This window comes from Poecilia reticulata, chromosome 3 (genome assembly GCF_904066995.2).
Source record: "Poecilia reticulata chromosome 3, P_reticulata-male-v2, whole genome shotgun sequence".
Taxonomy (NCBI): domain Eukaryota; kingdom Metazoa; phylum Chordata; class Actinopteri; order Cyprinodontiformes; family Poeciliidae; genus Poecilia; species Poecilia reticulata.
The window spans coordinates 25,259,017-25,276,986 of NC_088832.1; the positions used below are offsets into that span (position 1 = coordinate 25,259,017).

Consider the following 17,970-nt stretch of genomic DNA (forward strand, 5'->3'; position numbering starts at 1 on the left):
GGCCGTGATGTTGACCTCTCCCTGAACCTCGATTTCCTTAATTCTAATAAAGGTCACTAAAGTCACGCAGTCCGATTTAAATACGAGTTCCATTCAATGCCGAGCCCCGCACTGGGGTAAAACCAACCCCCTGACATTTAAGCAAGGCTTATGAAAGCCTAGACATATATACCTAGTGACTGGTGTTAAGTGGTGTGAAACCCAAAGGATCTCGGCAGGTTTTGGCCCTTTGAAGCTGACAGGCCCACTCCCTCCTGGCATGCCATGACTCCACTTTCTGATTTATAGGTAATTTATTCAGCTGAATAATTAAGGGCCAGTCGGCAGCAGAGAGCATGAATAGCAATAAGCTCGAAGAAAGAGTTAGTTTCCTTCAGCTGGTAAAGTTTGTGTGCCCAGGGCAAACCTGTGTTTGAAAAATTATGATTAAAAATGGATTCCACTGCTTTTTTTAGGACTGTTTGATCCACAAGATACTAGAGAAAACTCTTTGAATGTTAAAATTTCATCGCTTTTACCAAGATCACTGCAAATTTGTTCACTCTAATCAATTAGTTTCAGTATTTTTGATGGGGCAAATGTGGGCTTTTTTATTTGACATTATTGAGTCTCATTTTTGGGAGACTTCAGGAGACTACACACTTTAGACAAAAATACAATACAATATTTTTAAACCAAACAATAGCCTACACAATACGTACAACAACCTAAAACTTTCAAAAAGGCCAAGTGACACCAGAAAATACAGAGAAAAAAAATCATTCAGAGATGATGTTTCTGTTTTTCATTAAACGCATTTAAAATACTTTCAGGTGAATTCAGCTGTCAAATGAAAGGGGCAGTGCAGGAAAATCTCTTTCTCCCCCAAACAATGTTTTTGTTTTCATGTTAAACTAAGACAATTATTTATTTTCCATCAAACAGCCCCAGTTTTATGTTTGGTTTTTTTGAAGATACTTAACATAATACTTGAAAGAAATTATAGTAGAAAGATCTGCAAAGAGGTTGTTTTTATTTGAAAACAAAACTTGAGGGGTTTATGTGTGTGTGTGTGTGTGTGTGTGTGTGTGTGTGTGTGTGTGTGTGTGTGTGTGTGTGTGTGTGTGTGTGTGTTTGTGTTTAGCAGATTGAACCCATTTGAAATCCAGTAAATGAGTGAATAAAGTCAAATACAAAATTGACATATACCGAACCATGTTAGCATGACAATAAACTGTTTCATCACCATAGTAATGTTCAAACATTAAATTTACATTATAATTATTAAAAATATACATTTTAAAAAGTGATTACCCTAATGCAGAGTCTTGATGTGGACCTTTAATGGCTTCCAGGTAAAAAGGAAGAAAAAACAGAGTTGAACATTCAATAACTTACAAACTAGCTTTTATGTCAGGGAGAAAGACATCTTACTGACACTAGATGTCATGATCTAGCCGCTCTAAGCTAACTGTTCTTGGGAACTGAAATGTAAAATAAGCAACCGGAAATAATTTAATTTGTAAATAAACTGTTGCTTTATAAAAAATAAAATAAAATGCAATTTTCACAAGATGAGTATTTATCTACATTTATAATATGAAGCTTGTTTTTATTAGACCAATCACTTTCTTTTAGCCTAAAAACAGCTAAATGTGTGTATGCCGGCGGTATTTAAAGGACCTTTTTCATTGAAAATTGTTTAAGAAGATGCCGCATTTTTATGTGAATGTGTCAGCATTTTGAACAATACTGGTAGGTGTTCATGTATCCAGTATTTATAGAATTTGCTTTCAAAACGTCACCTATTTGAGTCCAGTTTGTGATGTATTTATTTTGCACTTTTCCTGCTTGTTTCTGTAAAAATAACTCGGTGTTTGTTATATTTGGAGAAAGGGCTGTAAAACTGAATCACCTGTTTCTGTCACTGTCATCTGACTGAGGGAGAAATGCAGAAGTTTCACTTAAGACAGGTTTAATAGGGAAACTCTGGAGACATAAAATAGAGAGAAATTCACAATGTGCAAAAACACTGCAAAAGGAAAGCAAAATGTCCTAAAATGATTGTTTTAAAATAAAATCTAACAATGAATATGCAAAATATTGGTATTTTTGTTATGCTAAGAGGTGTGGTGTGGAAAGAGAAATCAGTCAACCTCGGCTGTTAAGCAAATAAAGCTGGTTTATTAAGTTTGGTGCAACACAGCAGATTTAGAAAATGGCAGCCCTTCCACGAGTCCTCCTGCTACATGCACACTTATATATTCAGATATGTAAACCTTCTCAGTTTGCATTGGCCAGTCTTCCAGAGTGGGGAAAAGGGAAACAAAGTTAACTTTCACATACGCAATGTAAACATTAACAATTATTAATCAATACTAAAATATCAGGCAAACATTGTATGTATGCAAATGCATAAATCATTTTACTCTTTTAATTACTTTAAGCTTCAACCAAATAAAATCCAGTTCTTGTCACTTTCTATAAAAGAGCTGGGTTTAAGACAGGCCTCCTCATTAGCAGGGTCCCAAGACGGCTGCCACAGAAGACACACCCACAAAGTAACATTTAAACCATACACACACAGAGAGGGTTCATTTACACTCAGTATAACTGAAAAGATTAGAGAAAAAAAAATTGCTTCTTAACAATTTTACTCAGACCAAGAAAATGATGTAGCAGAGACAATGAGGATTCTTTACAAAGGGAAGAATATATGTGTCAAATGTGCAAAATGCATCAGGCTGACATTATCAGAAAGTCAAAGATCAGCGTAGATGGTTCATCATCTCCACACTGGTGACATGTGAAAACTGTCTCCACACTTAATGTATTTGAGGCCTATCAGAATATCAAAATAATGAATCTGTCAAAGCGATATGACACTAAAGTTAGAGAAACAACAACTGCCTGCAGATGTCTTTACCAAAATTCTATCTGTCCAGTGATAGATAACCTGGACCAAAATAACTGGCCTTCCCCTGAGGCAAAACACACACACACACACACGCACCCCTACATACACATGTGTGGTGGAAGTTGCCTTTAAAGATAAACAATCGCATAGCTGAAATCCATTCTAAATGGCAATAGTGCAATAATCTTCAAGGTTTGAAAATCTATCTCTTGAGCAGAATAATTTAACCAGGGTGTGACAGTCGTAGATAGACACAAACACAGGCTCCTGCTCCTGTTTCTTTGTAATTGAGGCCTCTGTGATAAGTTGGGGTCAGAAACATAATGGAGCACAGAGTCCATTAAAACATGCACAATTAGGTGGGAAGCAAACACTGCAGGTGGCTTATAACCCCACTCCATTATTGTACAAATGGAATGACTTTACAATCTCACTCGGTCCCAAAAGCAGCGACTTGTGTTTGTTTTGTGCACGTCTAACTACAATGACTGTAAATTACATCTACAGTATCTACTGAGCCAGTGTGATGATTTCATCTATGGTTACGCAATCAAAAACATACTCTGATACGACATGTAACATTTCAAATGCAAGATACCTCTTTGCCTCTAAGTTCCTGTCTTCAGCTTCCTTCATTAGAACATTACTTCCAAAGTGAAACCTTCACAACCAATCGCTTTAAATAGTTATTACCTTAGTTGTCCGTGTACGAAGTACCAAATTACTCCAGCTAAGTTTGAAAACACAACTAGAATTTAATTTGTGGTTTGACAGAAGCTCGCATAGCAACCTACACTGTGCCAACTCACACCATCTGTTATTGAGCTAGATTATGCAAGCAGCACAGTGTCCGCTGTGTCAGTTTAGATAGAACCCCACTGCAACACTTGGTACTCGGTTTGAATCAATAACTTCTATGTTTCTAATGGTTTTTGTTTTTGTTTTGTTTTTTCACATGGAGCCGTAAAGCTTCCTTGCAGATACACAACCTTAAGACCCAAATCAAAGTTCTTGTGTTCACAGGTCACTTTATAAACATGTTTGTGTGATTATTGCAGGCTAATTTGAAGATTTGCTTTGCTGCATTGATCACTGCTTTTCTTACTCCTGGTCATCCAGCGTCGGTGTGTCCACTGTGGCTGCTGTGAGCTTCCACTCCACCGTTTGCATGTTCAGACAGATGCTCCAAAGCTTTATTTGTTTGTATTTGTATTGATCGTTTTTGTGCTGTACTTGTCAGCAGAAATTATACCCTGCTAAGGGCTAATACAATTTGAATCATGACATTTCAAATGATATTGCAGAGGTGTGCTGGTTTCAATTGCATACTGTATTCTGACAAAGCAGAAAGGGGACACAAGTGATCCTGTTTGCCTCTGGCTATTAGGCAAACATGTAGCATAAGCTCAAGGAAGCTTAATAAGTACAAAGCTTTGTAAAGCTGGAAAGATCTGTGTGTGTGTGTGTGTGTGTGTGTGTGTGTGTGTGTGTGTGTGTGTGTGTGTGTGTGTGTGTGTGTGTGTGTGTGTGTTATTAGCAGAGTATTATTTTTACATATCAATAGATACATATTATGCTTTAAAAATTATTTAAAGAGCTGCCAGAAATGACAAGAAGGAAATTTGAGTCATTTTATGCCCATGACAAACTTGGATATTGATTTTCTAAGCAGAGCATCATTCATCAATGCGATCTAGTACCGTGTGTGACAGCACATAACACTAACATCCTCCATCATTTATCTTTTAGTGTCAGGTGTTTGTACTGACTGGTGGCACCACTAATTTCACCCAAAGTTGTCTTTTTTTTTCTTTTTTTTTCTTCAAATTCTACTCTGCGTGACAAGATTCAAAGACAATTGCGAAAGTGAAATTATTTGGCTGTCAGGTCTGATGCAACGTGACATTTTGGCATTTTGAGACTAATGAGTTTCTGTGTCATTTACAGAGTCTCAAAGACATATTGGATTTTCACAGGATGATAATATTCTAAAGATTGAATTTGCATTTGGAGCTTATCTTTTGGTGTAATTTACTTTTTCTCGGTTTAGACAATGTTGTATCAAATGGTGAATTGCTCAACTTTTTAGTTCATTTCTGCACTAAAAATATAGTTATCTATCTAAATCTAAGTATTACAAATTTCACAACCCTTCCTAATATCTTGCTGTGCAACCAACGACGTTCTGCCTTCCTATATGGTTTGAATGAGCATTTCTAAAATGTTATGCTTCATTATATTTATTCTGTTCATTTATGTTTCTTTTCTGGTTAAAAAATATATTGCAGAGAAAAGTCCTTTAAAATATTTGGGATGTTTATTTTTTTATTATTATCATTATTATATATACAATATATATGCGGATCTTGATGTCGGCAGACAAATACATACCCGTATACTGGATCTATGTGTGGATCTATGTGTAAATTCATATAAAGATCTAGGTTTCTCATTCAGACTGAGGTTCCTCATGGTTTGTAACATTAAAAGATCCATAGCATCACAAATCCTCCACCAAACTTGACAGTAGGCGTAAGGTAATTTTAAGCTTTAAATGTATAACCCAGTAATACAGACTGTCATCTAATTCCAATTAAAAGCTCCTCTGCATTGTTTCCTCTTCAAAAAAAACCAACTAAATATAAGCTAAAATCATTTTTTTGTTAGATTTATTTTATGTGGATTGTTTGGGGTGTCATTAAGTGTGACACTAGTGGTTCAGAAAAAAATAAACTTTTTTTTTTTCTTGTATTAGCTCAAATTAAAGGCTTGTTTTTGCTTAATTTGTCAGTGTGAGACAATGCTTGGCCTATAAACCAATCATTTATTTTCATGGGGGTTTTTTTTCAGCACATTTAACCAAGGCAGCCAAAAAGTGTGAAGATTGCAGTAAGTTTATTACATACCCAGTTTTACCTTCTTAGCTGGACATATACTAGATATTCAGTTATACCCCTTTGTGTTTACCTTTAAATTCCTGCAGGCTGTAAAACCAGTACAAATGATTAGAGTCCAATATCATGGATGCTTGACTGCACAACCTTTATCTTGTGCAATTTTCTATTTAATGATACCTTATTGATTTGATATGGGTTAGCACATCCAATAATCAAGTTACTGCTATGTCAGTGTCAGAACAATAGTCCTGTTGGTGCAAGCAATTAGGCCGCATAGCGATACCAAAGCCGGTAGTCACTGTAATATGTTTTGCGAGGCTGGGAGTCATTTATGTAATATGTCTGAGTTCCTGCTGTCAAATAGAAATACAGTTAGACTAATGTATGCAATCCCACTGGCTTCATATTCCTGGGGATGAGATGTATAATAGCTGTACATAAATACACACCACTTCCAAGGGTATTTTTATACAAGCAAAACTGATGCCACTCATCTAGTGCATTGCTGCATTCAATAAAAGCAACCAATGCATTTTTCAGGTTGACAGGTTGCAAATCAAGCTCAGAAGGGGAGGTGGGTTAGAGAACGAGGGGTAAATTTATTGGCCAGTCTAATAATTAAGGTTAGTAATCGAAGTGACCAAGTCTTAGTTTAGTGCTATTTAAAAATCGGAGCTGCTAAAACAGGAATCACTTGGCAAAAGGAAGGGTAACATAAAATAAAAACATCCTTCAAATGAAAGCAGATTCTTTTTCTTTATCACCTCCCTTTCTTTGTTCTTTTTGCTGTATTTTCCTAAAAGCTTCAAACAAAGGCCCTTAACAATCACAGAAGCAATATTGAGGAAAAACAAGCGCTAATATATATAAAACCCATGAATCATAAGAAAGGTAAAATGTGCGCTTGCAGACAAATAAGGGAGTCTGAGCTTCATCTTGGTTCAATGCGGCTCTAAATGAATGAACACTTGACAGTAAAGTGACTCCATCTGCAGCATGGCTGCAGAGGAACTCCTTTATTATAGTTATACCTCGCTAGTACAGAGTTGGAAACCTCTTCAGAACTGCCTTAGTGCTTCATTGCATGCCACAGACATATTATCAACATGGTGTCACAGCAGTTCTTCAGAGATTTTGTTTCATGTTGACACGATGTTATCATGATGGCTGCATGTCCATGATGTTGATTCTGGAGTAAAGTGAGCTCATTATCATGTTCAAGACCACAATTTGAGATAATTTGAGTTTTCTATCTTTTTCTCATCATCATACTGGTTGTAGATATTAGACAAAGTTGTCCACACCACTCGGGTAGTGAGTTCAGTTTGATACCAAAGTGTGCCCATATTATGAAAGATAAACAATCTTGCTTAATTACACAGTAGTTAGAGTGCTATCACTAAATTATATGTTTTCTATACTTTATATTTATTCATATATTTTCCAAGTACAGTAATTGAACATTTGAGTATTTTTAAAATGACAAATCCCAGTATTGTTTTTGCAGTGATCTAAAAATACCTCTGTATAACTGAATGTATTTTTGCACACACACACAATGGGCAATGGCCCATCATTCTGCAGGACATGCTCCGCAATTCATCCAATGACAATTCTAAACTCTAAAAATACTGAAATGTAGAGGAGCGTTGCAGGTCTGGTCGGCTCTGTGTGTGTTTAGCTGTCTTTCTTTGTCCCCTTCCTCTGTTTTTCCTCAGGTGGACAGAATGCAGGTTGGTGCCAATTTGTGAACTCCAGAAATAATTGGACAGAGAAGAATTTGAAAGGGCCAGTCAGGACTTGGGACTCCTTTATAATAGAAGCTTACCTGGGAGGCTGCTCTCTCCCCTCCTCCTTTGCTGATGGCTGTTTGGCGTTGCTGCTCTGGAGCATTTCTTTTGTTTGCCGAAAGGTTTGTGCCAGGACTGACAGAGATCGGGGTGTTTGGGCTACCCTTTACAATTTCACACATAGCTTTCTGTCTTGTTAAACATGCTAGGCGGTAAGTTAGTTCATGACAATAAAGAAATGAGCCACAGCTCCTACTAAGTTTATGAAATGCTTCACAATTCATCCAATACAAAAGTCTCAAATATTAACTTGAGTTTAAATGTTGTGTATCTGAAATATAGAGAGGAGATATTTTTGAACATCAACTTAAAACCATGTTTGAGGTTCTCTGAGCAGTGCCGTTAATCATCATCAAACCACAATGTGTGGTAAGCATTTTCAACTGTGGGCTCTTTTGCTGACAAAGTAAAAGGAACAAACACACATGGTTTCCAGTAGTTGGTTCAAATTCAGACTATTCATCCAAATCTGTCTTACTTCCTTACCCATCACCAACTGTTGCTTAGAAACTAAAGCATTAACCACACTGAACAATGTCCATGCATAACATTTGATTCAGTAAACCAAGGATACATCAACAATCATAGGATTTGCAGTTTGAAAAAAATATATATATAGCAGTTTTGTCAAATTACAAAGATTACTTCAAAAATTACAGTCTGCTTCAGAGAATTTGCTACAAATGCAAAGTGGTTTACTGCAACTTCTGCAAGTTGAACCCACAATCAGTGCAGCAGTAGCTTCACCAGGAAAAATGTAAGGAAAATATTGTCTGCACAGAGCAAAAAAGAACTGAATTCTCCAGAAATGTGTACTGAGAAAGAGAAACAATGAAATGTAAATGCAACCAGAAAGCATGCAGAAACATTTATAGAAACTTAATGCAACACGGCTTACGCTCTTGGATTTGTGGCTCTGATTGGGCGAAAATGTGTCCCTGTTTTAACTACTACTTCAAATCACCTACTAATAAACAGACTATGTTTAATACAAATAATTATTTTGTATGAGTTATTAAACATAAAGAGTGGAAAATGAAAACGTTATAAGTTGGCATATGTTAGTTTGATCTTCCTGCAAAACAAACAAGCTATCTGGATGCATTTGTTAATCAGCTTCAGCATGACCTTTTGTTGTAATTTTCAATAGTATTACATGTACATGCATGATTATATAAAAAAGAGGTGTATGTCTCTGCTGTGTCAGTGAAGATCTATGAAGACAAAACCAACATTAGTAGTTTTGTCTTTCTATTATGTCTTGGAGAAATGTTGCTAAAATTTTCAGGCGTTTTTTTTCCAGTTCCTCAAACACACTGAATCGTTGATACAAAAAAGAAAAGGTTCCCACTTTCAACTTAAAAAGCATGTTTTCATGTATGTTTTACAAAGACAATTTTAATTATTTTCTTTTTGGTCTTTGATTTAATTTGACTTTTCTATTTTACCACTAAACGAGCACACTCACAGCAGCCCACTCAACCTTTTTTGTTCTTAGTCTGAAAAGTCTCTCCATTAGTGTGGGAAGTGGGGAGCTGCAAAAGCTGCAGACTTCTCTTGAGATGGCTAAATATGTTGCCAGAAGATTTTTATTTTTTATAAAGCAACATTTGAACTCACAGATGCTTAAGTGCAAAATTTGGAAGTACGCTTGCTTTTCCCTCAAGCAGATAAATCCTGTTCACATGTACCCCCATCACATATGTGCAAGTGGCCTAATAAAAGTCGAGCTAAAGTTTGAAACTTGATTATTTTATTTGACTTGGAGTCTGTTTGGTGTTGCAGTAAAATTCAAATCTCCTCTTTTTCAGCTCTCAGTCACACAAAATAATGTATTTACCAAGTAAAGACACACAACACTGCTTTAGAACTGATAGAAAAAAACTCAAATGATTTATAAAAAAAGTTTAAGCATCTCGCTGTCTTGCAATGTGTTGAGTTTTCCTTAGCTTGTATATTAACAATGAAACTAGCTACCCACTCTTCCTGAGATTGGTTTGTGCAATGTGATTTCTGTCAGATATGCAAATGTAGCCATTTTTGTGAATGTTGAATAATTTATTGTGATTACTATTCCATCTGTGTTTGCAGTTTACTTTGTGTTTACTGCTTTGTACCATCTGAAATTACAGCTTATAAATCCATACATCAAAAGGTTTCGCTTCGCATCATTTCCGTTTTGGCCTTCAAATGAATTGCCCAGCGACAAATCTATACGTAAGGCATGAAAATTACACTTGCTTCGCTGCCTTTTTCACATGCTCCCCCAACTTATGCAGGTTTGTCTTCTTCCTGTACCCAACCGCCCACCCGATTCGATAATTAGCTGTGCCTGTTCAGGTGTAATAATGTCTCGGGCAGTGGCAGGTGTTAACAGATACAATCTGTTCTTTAGCATGTAAAGAACCTCCTGTCGTGCCCAATAACTCACTCACTTAGTTACAAAAAGTCGTTGTCACTGTGTGATTGTGCCGTGACATCCACACAGTCTTATCCACACAGACTTCACCACTTACTGGAGCCGCGCTGGTGTTTCCGCAGTCCTTTACAATTGTGCCCCCTCTTGGTAGCTGTTGTCACAAAAGCTAAAAGACGAGTGCTCGCAGCATGGAGACTACAAATCCAGTAATTCTGGCTTAAGTGGAATTTTCTTCTCAGTCTGTAATTTAATCTGCTTGGTGCATATCCGCCTCTGTATTTTACTTGTTTTTTATTTTATGAAGCTGCAAAATTGGATAATAATTGAATGCTAAAGAAACATCTCTTATGTGTTTTATCCCACTGATTAAAAAGTTTTCTATCTATAAAACTATGCCATACTTATACATGTCATTTTTATGCTTCAACCACTTACTGCAAAGCATTTTTTTTTAATGTCTGAAGATGTGATGCACATCCGTGGCAGAATGTAATTTACGTGATCCCGCAAATTATTTCACTGTTCCCTTTTCAAGTGCTGCAAGATCTCCTTACAGCGTACAGTAGGGAAGGATTCTGCAAGGTTGAAATTGGATGCTTTGGGTCATTAGACAAAAGAGTTGAAGCCAGGGAAGCAGAAGGAGCAATGAGGGAGTAAAAGTCAAGGCATCAAATACTAACTGATCCATGGAAAACAGCTATTTTCTATTTACTGACTTTAAAGTCTTTTTATGAGCTCCCCAAAAGCGAAAGGGTTACAGCTCATGTCACATAACTGATGTGTTTGGCTTGGATGCACCCAGGGAGTTCCTCCCTGCTGTTTGTGTCCTCCTTGTATCTTTTTCTGAAACGTTTGAGTGTTCAGCAGAGTTGTTCACAATTATTTTTCCTCCCCAAGAGGAAAGTCAACCCCAAAGTCTCTGAGGGAGAAGTCCCAGGCAGGTTACAAGTCTCCCATACCTGCAATATACATTTTCACATTGGACTTAAGCTAAGCAGTCCACCTGAAACGGATAATTAATGCACATTATGAATTCATATCATTATCCTGAGGTCTAATTTTAATATTTACCAACTTTAAATTTTCATCCAAAGTGCAACATGAAAAAATAAATTAACTGCTGCGAATAATTTTTAAATTCATGATGCACAATAGTTACCCCATTAAAAAGGTAAATATGCAGATATGTTTAAAGACAAAGAGGTGAAGTGGAAAAACACTGGTTCATTTAGAATTTTAAATGTTTGAATAAAAGTGTAAGTGCTTTTAGTTTTGAAAATTCATCCAGATCTTTTAAATGACATTTGCTTGCAGTAAGAGAACGGGATGTCAGAATAGGTCAAATATGCCTTGTTTTCCAAAATCATTCAAACACAATTGATTCCGAGTATAGTTTGAGAAAGTGATAAATCTGAAACGGTTAACATGAACAAGTTGGGACAAATCAATTATCTCCCATGTAATGTACCCGACTAATAAATTAAATGCAGCTTTTAAACCAGAAATATCTCTGCTACTTTATGGTAGTATAAAATAAAAACTGAAAAGTTTAGAAAATGCCATCAATTCCCTTTGCAGGCACATACTGTCAAGAAACCCAGCTAAGACTCTATACGTGCTGCCTGCATGTTGCCATGACAGTTTGACTGTCATAAATAAAGACCTTAAATCCAAGTCCACTGTGTGAATCTAAGTCAGGTTTGGAATCTTTCAAACCTTTTTGACAAAATCAATTTCTTCCTTCTGTTTTTCAGTGATGATAAAATGGCAAAAACAAAAAAATGAAAATGTTAAAATCTGTATCTTGCAAATAAATACAATCCAGTGACAGTTTGAAAGTGACAAACAAATGCAAAATAAATTATTGATGATCTATTGACAGCGCTCTCCTTAGTTAAAAATGTAAAAAGACAAGAGGAAGAGGGGAAGTGAAAGCACAGGATATGCAAGAATCAATGCTGAGAGGCTATATTTACCAAAGTCCAATTAGACAAGAGGAGACTGGAGCCCACTAATGACCTGACATTTACACACGCTGAACTCTTGATTGCGATTACATTGTGTGGCTACGTGTGGTTGTGTGAGAGTGTGTGCACATGAGAGACAGAGGGAGCGTGTGAAGCAGGATTAATGACAGAGAGAACAGAAAAAAGCGATGGTTGTTTGGTGAGTCTCACATGTCACTTCTTGTAAATGGAATCTTATAAAAAAATTTTTTTAAAAAGCCAGGATCAAAGAAACGGTGAAATTTTAAAGCAGCAGACAAGCAAAACCGCCGCCAACCAACCAGTAAATCCTCCAAAATGTACTTTTGTTATTGATCAGATTGTCTCACTGAACCAACAAACACTTTCTGCTTTACATCTTATTAAAAGGAAAATATTTAGAAGAAAACAAAATGTGTAGAAAAAAAGACAGCTGTGTTGTGGCACATTTGGTCGCAAATGTACAACTCACTACTCAATGGTGTGAGGATTGCAACTTTAAGTCCAGGTTCAATATGAAATGTACATGGACACAGATCTGTTGAAGGGAGGCATGACAGGCATCTGGTGTGATTGGCCATCATGCCTTCATATTGCTGCTAATTTAACCAGCAAAAGCTGCACCCGCCCCCACATCCCCCCAAAAACAAGAGAAAATGATTTAAACAAGATGCACAAATCAATACCATGAAGAACTTAAAAAGCAACCAGCAGCATATTTACATTCACAAACACTCATCAAAAGAAGGCAAACATCAAACAAGAAGTACCAGAACAAAAAAGTAAATGATCTGAACTTCAGTTTGAATGTTTGGTTGTTTTTTTAAAGTAATTTATATATAATGTGTACGTTTCTATTTGTGTTTTAAATGGCGTTGTGGATAGACACAAGTTGGTTTCCAACAGTGATGAAATACGTCCAAACTCTCCCAGAACAGGATGTAGCCCTGGTGCATCTGAATAAAATTGAATAAAAAGCAAATTAAGTTCAGGAATTCAATTCAAAAAGTCGAACAGATATTATAATATTAATATATGCATCTGTTCAATTAACTATCCAGCTCTTTGTATGAACGCGATTTATAAAGTTATTATCATTATTTTGATGAATATTAAAATCTCAAAATCAAAATCATTACCATCAAACCTGATTGATGAAAATCCAAAAGTTAGTTTCTCTGAAAATTGGAATATAATTTAAACCCAGTAAATTTGAGGGGTTTTATGTAGATTATGTTATTGCCTGTCGTGGCCTTAACCGTCATGGACTGCTGACTTGAGTGGTCCAGCAGAAAGTTGTCAAATTCATCCTCACTGACAACTTCAATGACATTTCTGTTCACAGAGTGATGTATTTCAAGGATATTGATGTTAAGTAGAAGAAAAAAGTGTGAATAAAGTGCAGAAACGGTAAGAGCAGCAGATTTGACATAATTTTAAAGCAGATCTTGTTCAAGAGAATTAGGGTGAACCACAATTTGTGGATTTTGACTGGAGTCTTGAAGATCTATCAAACACAGACACATCCAGGATACGGGATGCGACGTCTGGACGCCGTGTGTTTAATCCACTTCTGAAGCAGAATCAGATGTACACTCAGAAGCATTTTATCCACTCTGTGGAGAAAACAGACTGGACCATTTCTCAGTGGTACAAAGTTCTATTTTTAGATAAAAGTGAATTTTTAATTTCATTTGGAAATCAAGCTTGTAGAGTCAGAAGGACGAGAGCAAGAGAGCCCAAGATACCGTCTACAGTCTCACTGTGTTGTTTTTTTCTAACTTACCACTAAAGTAGTTAAGAGATTAAAATGTTCAACTAGAGATTACATACTAATTTTAAAAAATACTAATTACCATTTATGAAAAGTCAGAAGGAAAAAAAATTGTGCACAGGATTCTTGAAAAACAAAACAATCAATAAAGGTATGACAATATTTGAATTTCAGTAAAAGCTCTCTACATTCAAATGCTACTTAGTTTACAAAAAGTATATATTTTTTCACATGGCAAAGCAATGGGCAGGAAAACTGTCTACATGTTGCATAACATCCTCATAGAAATATGTCTAAATGTTAGAGTAATTGGAAAACTGATTTCTTATCAATCAGGGATCTGATTTAGGTAAATGTACTCAGCAGCAGCCCTGTTCAATTTATGTTTCTGTAGTTTTCTTCCGTATATTTTGTTCACCTAGTGTGGACTCAGTGGGTTTTCAGTTTCAATTCATCTCCATAGTGAAGCGGAGGTGGAGGTGTGATGGGACTTGTATAATTTGCTAATATTTTTACAGATAATCTTAGCTGGTTTAATTCTTCACAGCTGTAGATATAGAAGCTTTATTGAGCTTTATAAATTCCTTTGCATTTCATGGTGAAGGTCCTTAAGATGTTTTGGTGTTTGTAGCTGACGAAACAGCTCATAGGCACTTATTGTTTCTTTCTTGTTTTTCTCCATTATATACAAAAAAAAAAAAAAAAACATTTTGACAACTCAAGTCAGCAAAGTTGTGTACCAAGAACTCTTATCTTGTTTAATGTAAATGATAAAATAATTATGTAGCAAGAATCTGCACCTTGTATCTACTCCCACAACAAAAAAGCACCAACTGGATTGAATTACTGACATGCCAATTATATTTTATTTTGTTTAAATAAACGTAATGCTCAAGCAATCTTTTTGAGGACATTTACCGTCTTGCAAAACAAAAGATAAAGCTCTATGAGATAATTCCAAGGGGAGCAGCTGCATCATCAGCAATAGAAAAAAGATATTCAATTACTAGATAAGTGAACAAATGGAGATGGAGGAGCATGAGCCAACAGGAACGGGGGGAGGGGGGGGGGGATGGTAAACAAACAAGATGTTCCACCAAATGATGAGAAACCTGTTTGATGCAGAGGTGCCCCTATGCCAGCGACACATACATTGTTTTCCTCTTATTAGTTATTGCTGCGTGCATTGTTCCAGCCATCGTTGCCTTCAAAGAACTTTCACTTCTTTAAAGGTTAAGAGTATCACGCTAAAAAGCACTATTAAAATATTTGTAGTTTGCTCTTCAGGCAGAAGATTTTTGTTGAATGTGGCGTCTTTCGTCCATCTTAAATCCACTTATATGAGACCACGTAACTTCAGGACTTGAAGTATTTAACGTACAACTAAGTATAGAGGTGTCGCACTTAATTAGCCACTATAGAGCAGCAGCTGTGTCAACCTAGCCCGATAAGGATTCTGACATCAAAACTACTGCTAATATAGAGTTGATTAGATTGACTACATAATAGAAATAATCAGGGGGTTATACAGAAACACATTTATTATTTTGACTCTGTTCCACAGCACAGGCCCACCTTCCACCACCTCATCCCTACGGCGTGAAAAATCTCCCTCCATCTACCATATCTTACAGAATGCCTTAGCTGGCCGCTTCCCAATCCATATCCTCGGGCTCACACTTAGAGTAATCCCCCCCCACCCTTCTTTTACATCACCCCTTATCCTGATATTCTTCATAGCCTGTGTCCCATCTCCCCAGCCCTGTCCTTATTTCTCCACCAAGCTCGAGTGAACCATTGTCCTTGCCTGGCTCATTGACGGTGCTACTAAATCATGCTAGATTCTTTCTTGCACAGAGCATTACCTTACCTCGCCTTTCCTGCCAGCGCTGGCCTGCCGGCAACTGGGTTCCGCATGATTCTGCTAACTGCTCCCGCGCCGCCATCACACAAACAGAACGATGCACACGCACACTCCAGATTATTCTCAGCATGCTGCAGAGGAAATAAATGGCTCCCGTGTTGGCCAACCACAGCCTGGCAGAGCCTGAAGGGAAAAATGATCCATTTGAGAGCCCTGTGACATGGGGCAGGGTTTGGAGGGGATAACTGATAAACCTGGGGGCCGCTAGGAACTTGAATCACAACTATTTCTGGATTCACTCTACAGGGTGACTGGCCCGGAAAAGCGCAGGAGCAAAAGGATAAGAATACAATCAGCTTCACAAAAAAAAAAAAAAAAAAAAGCTAAAATGGTTTTTATCATTGAGGGGAAAAAAATACATTCAAATTATTTTTCTATTTTTACACAAGTACATTAAACAGAGAATGTTTAAAAGAGAAACAGAAGTCTATTATTGTTCATAAGTATCTGATTAGTGAGCTGACAAGAGGAGGCAGACAGCAACGTTATGTTCTGGTTAGCACCATCTGCTACACAACAGGAGGAGGATCTGTCTGTCTGGAAATTACCTGCTGATGGGCAACACCTGGAGGGAGATGGGCAACTTAGGCTGAAAAGCTGAAAACACTTGTCATACCATCTTCAGTTTGAGAGGAGGCATCTTTAGATGCATGGAAACAGGATTTTCTGGAAGGATTGCCACCTGCTTCAATTGTACTCACTGTTTAACCAATATACCGCTTTTAGCATTCTATGCATTGCTACACTTTACAAATGTCATTTTTGTTTTGAAAGCCAAAATTAGTGTTTAAATATTTAAAAGTGAAAACACATAATACTGATTTTAATTGACGTGCAGCTCTTAGGGATCCTTGCTTCAAATTCAATTTAATGGTTACCAAAACTGCATCAGTTATTTCAGCTTTTTCACCCGTGACCCCGTTTCTGGTTCACCACTGCTTCTTCACTGACCACTGAGGACCAGTAAGGACGACTCCACTGAAGTCGTGGAGTTTTGGCGTTATCAATACACAGTAACCATTTAACCATCACAGTCAAACTCTCTACAATCTCCTTCAACAAACGCATCACCAATGTTCACTTGCTATGATAAAAAATATTCAGTTATTTTCTTACCTGCCAGTGGTCACAATGGCATTTTAGTTAGATGCATGAAATGAGGGACAAAGTGTAAAAACAATGTCTTTTTTTTATTGCATTTTTGTCATAATATTTTTACAGTAAATGTTGGTGCTTGGTTTATGAAATGTCACTTAAATATTCAAGACAAATTGTACAATCAACTGCAATCAACGTAACTGAAGCCGAATAAAGCGAATGTTGTTGATATTCTGCTGGAGTGTCTGTCTGTCTGTGGTGACGTCTTCCTCTCCCTCCCATCCTCTCACCAATTGACCTTAATTGGAGCTGGGGGTCCAGGAACCCTTCTGACCACTGCTCACACCCCTGGGGGGCAGACAGGTCCAGCACAACTCTGCGTGTGCTTGTCTGACTCCGTGAATGTGTGTGTGTGTGTCTGTGTATTTGAGATGAGAAAGTTGAAAAAGTAAGCTATAAAGAAAGTGAGGAAGACTTGTAAAAAGCACAGGCAGGACTAAAACACACGCGATCGGATCATAAGTGAGATTTTCTCCAATCATCTTAGACGAAGAGGGATTATACAGTTTATATTCTTAAGATATTTGATTTATTTCAGGTAAAAGTATCAGCACCTAAGTGTTGACAGCACTCATTTTGGTATTTATATAGAAATTATTAAATGATAAAATCTGCTTCCAACTCATATTATTATTATATGAGTTATTGTTTAGGTTTTGAAGAGAACCAGAAAGCAGATCCGTTTTGCTCACATACGAAATGCATATATTTGGTTCAAACAGTATTATAAAAGAATCATGTTATGGAGCACTTTTAAAATGCTACAGCTATTTTGCCAACTAATATCATTTATATGCATTTTTCAAAATATGCTTTGTATTCATTCAGTCGGCTGTGTTGTCTCTTTGTAGCACCTACATTGAAGACTTCTAGCGTGATTGTGTAATTGGTCCTCTTGAACAAAATAGGATTTTAATTTCACAAGTGAGTCTTCTCGGCAACGGAGAATTATTCATTTATTGATTGATAAAGGGGTTTAATCAGGAAAAATCAAGATGACATTTCTTAATTGATTGTGTTATTGACTGAATAAATGCAAGTTATGAGTGCATTAGGCTGTGCCTTCA

The 17,970-nt window shown here is 36.8% G+C and overlaps 1 long non-coding RNA gene across 1 annotated transcript in view; it reads left to right on the forward strand.

Annotated features, from left to right (window-relative positions):
• LOC145551137 (uncharacterized) overlaps window positions 1–8,237 on the forward strand; it is a 97,384-nt gene extending 89,147 nt beyond the window's left edge. The window contains exon 3 of the long non-coding RNA XR_014086958.1: window positions 7,512–8,237. This is a non-coding gene — a long non-coding RNA (uncharacterized LOC145551137). The remainder of the gene's footprint in view (window positions 1–7,511) is intronic.
• Window positions 8,238–17,970: the final 9,733 nt, after the last annotated feature.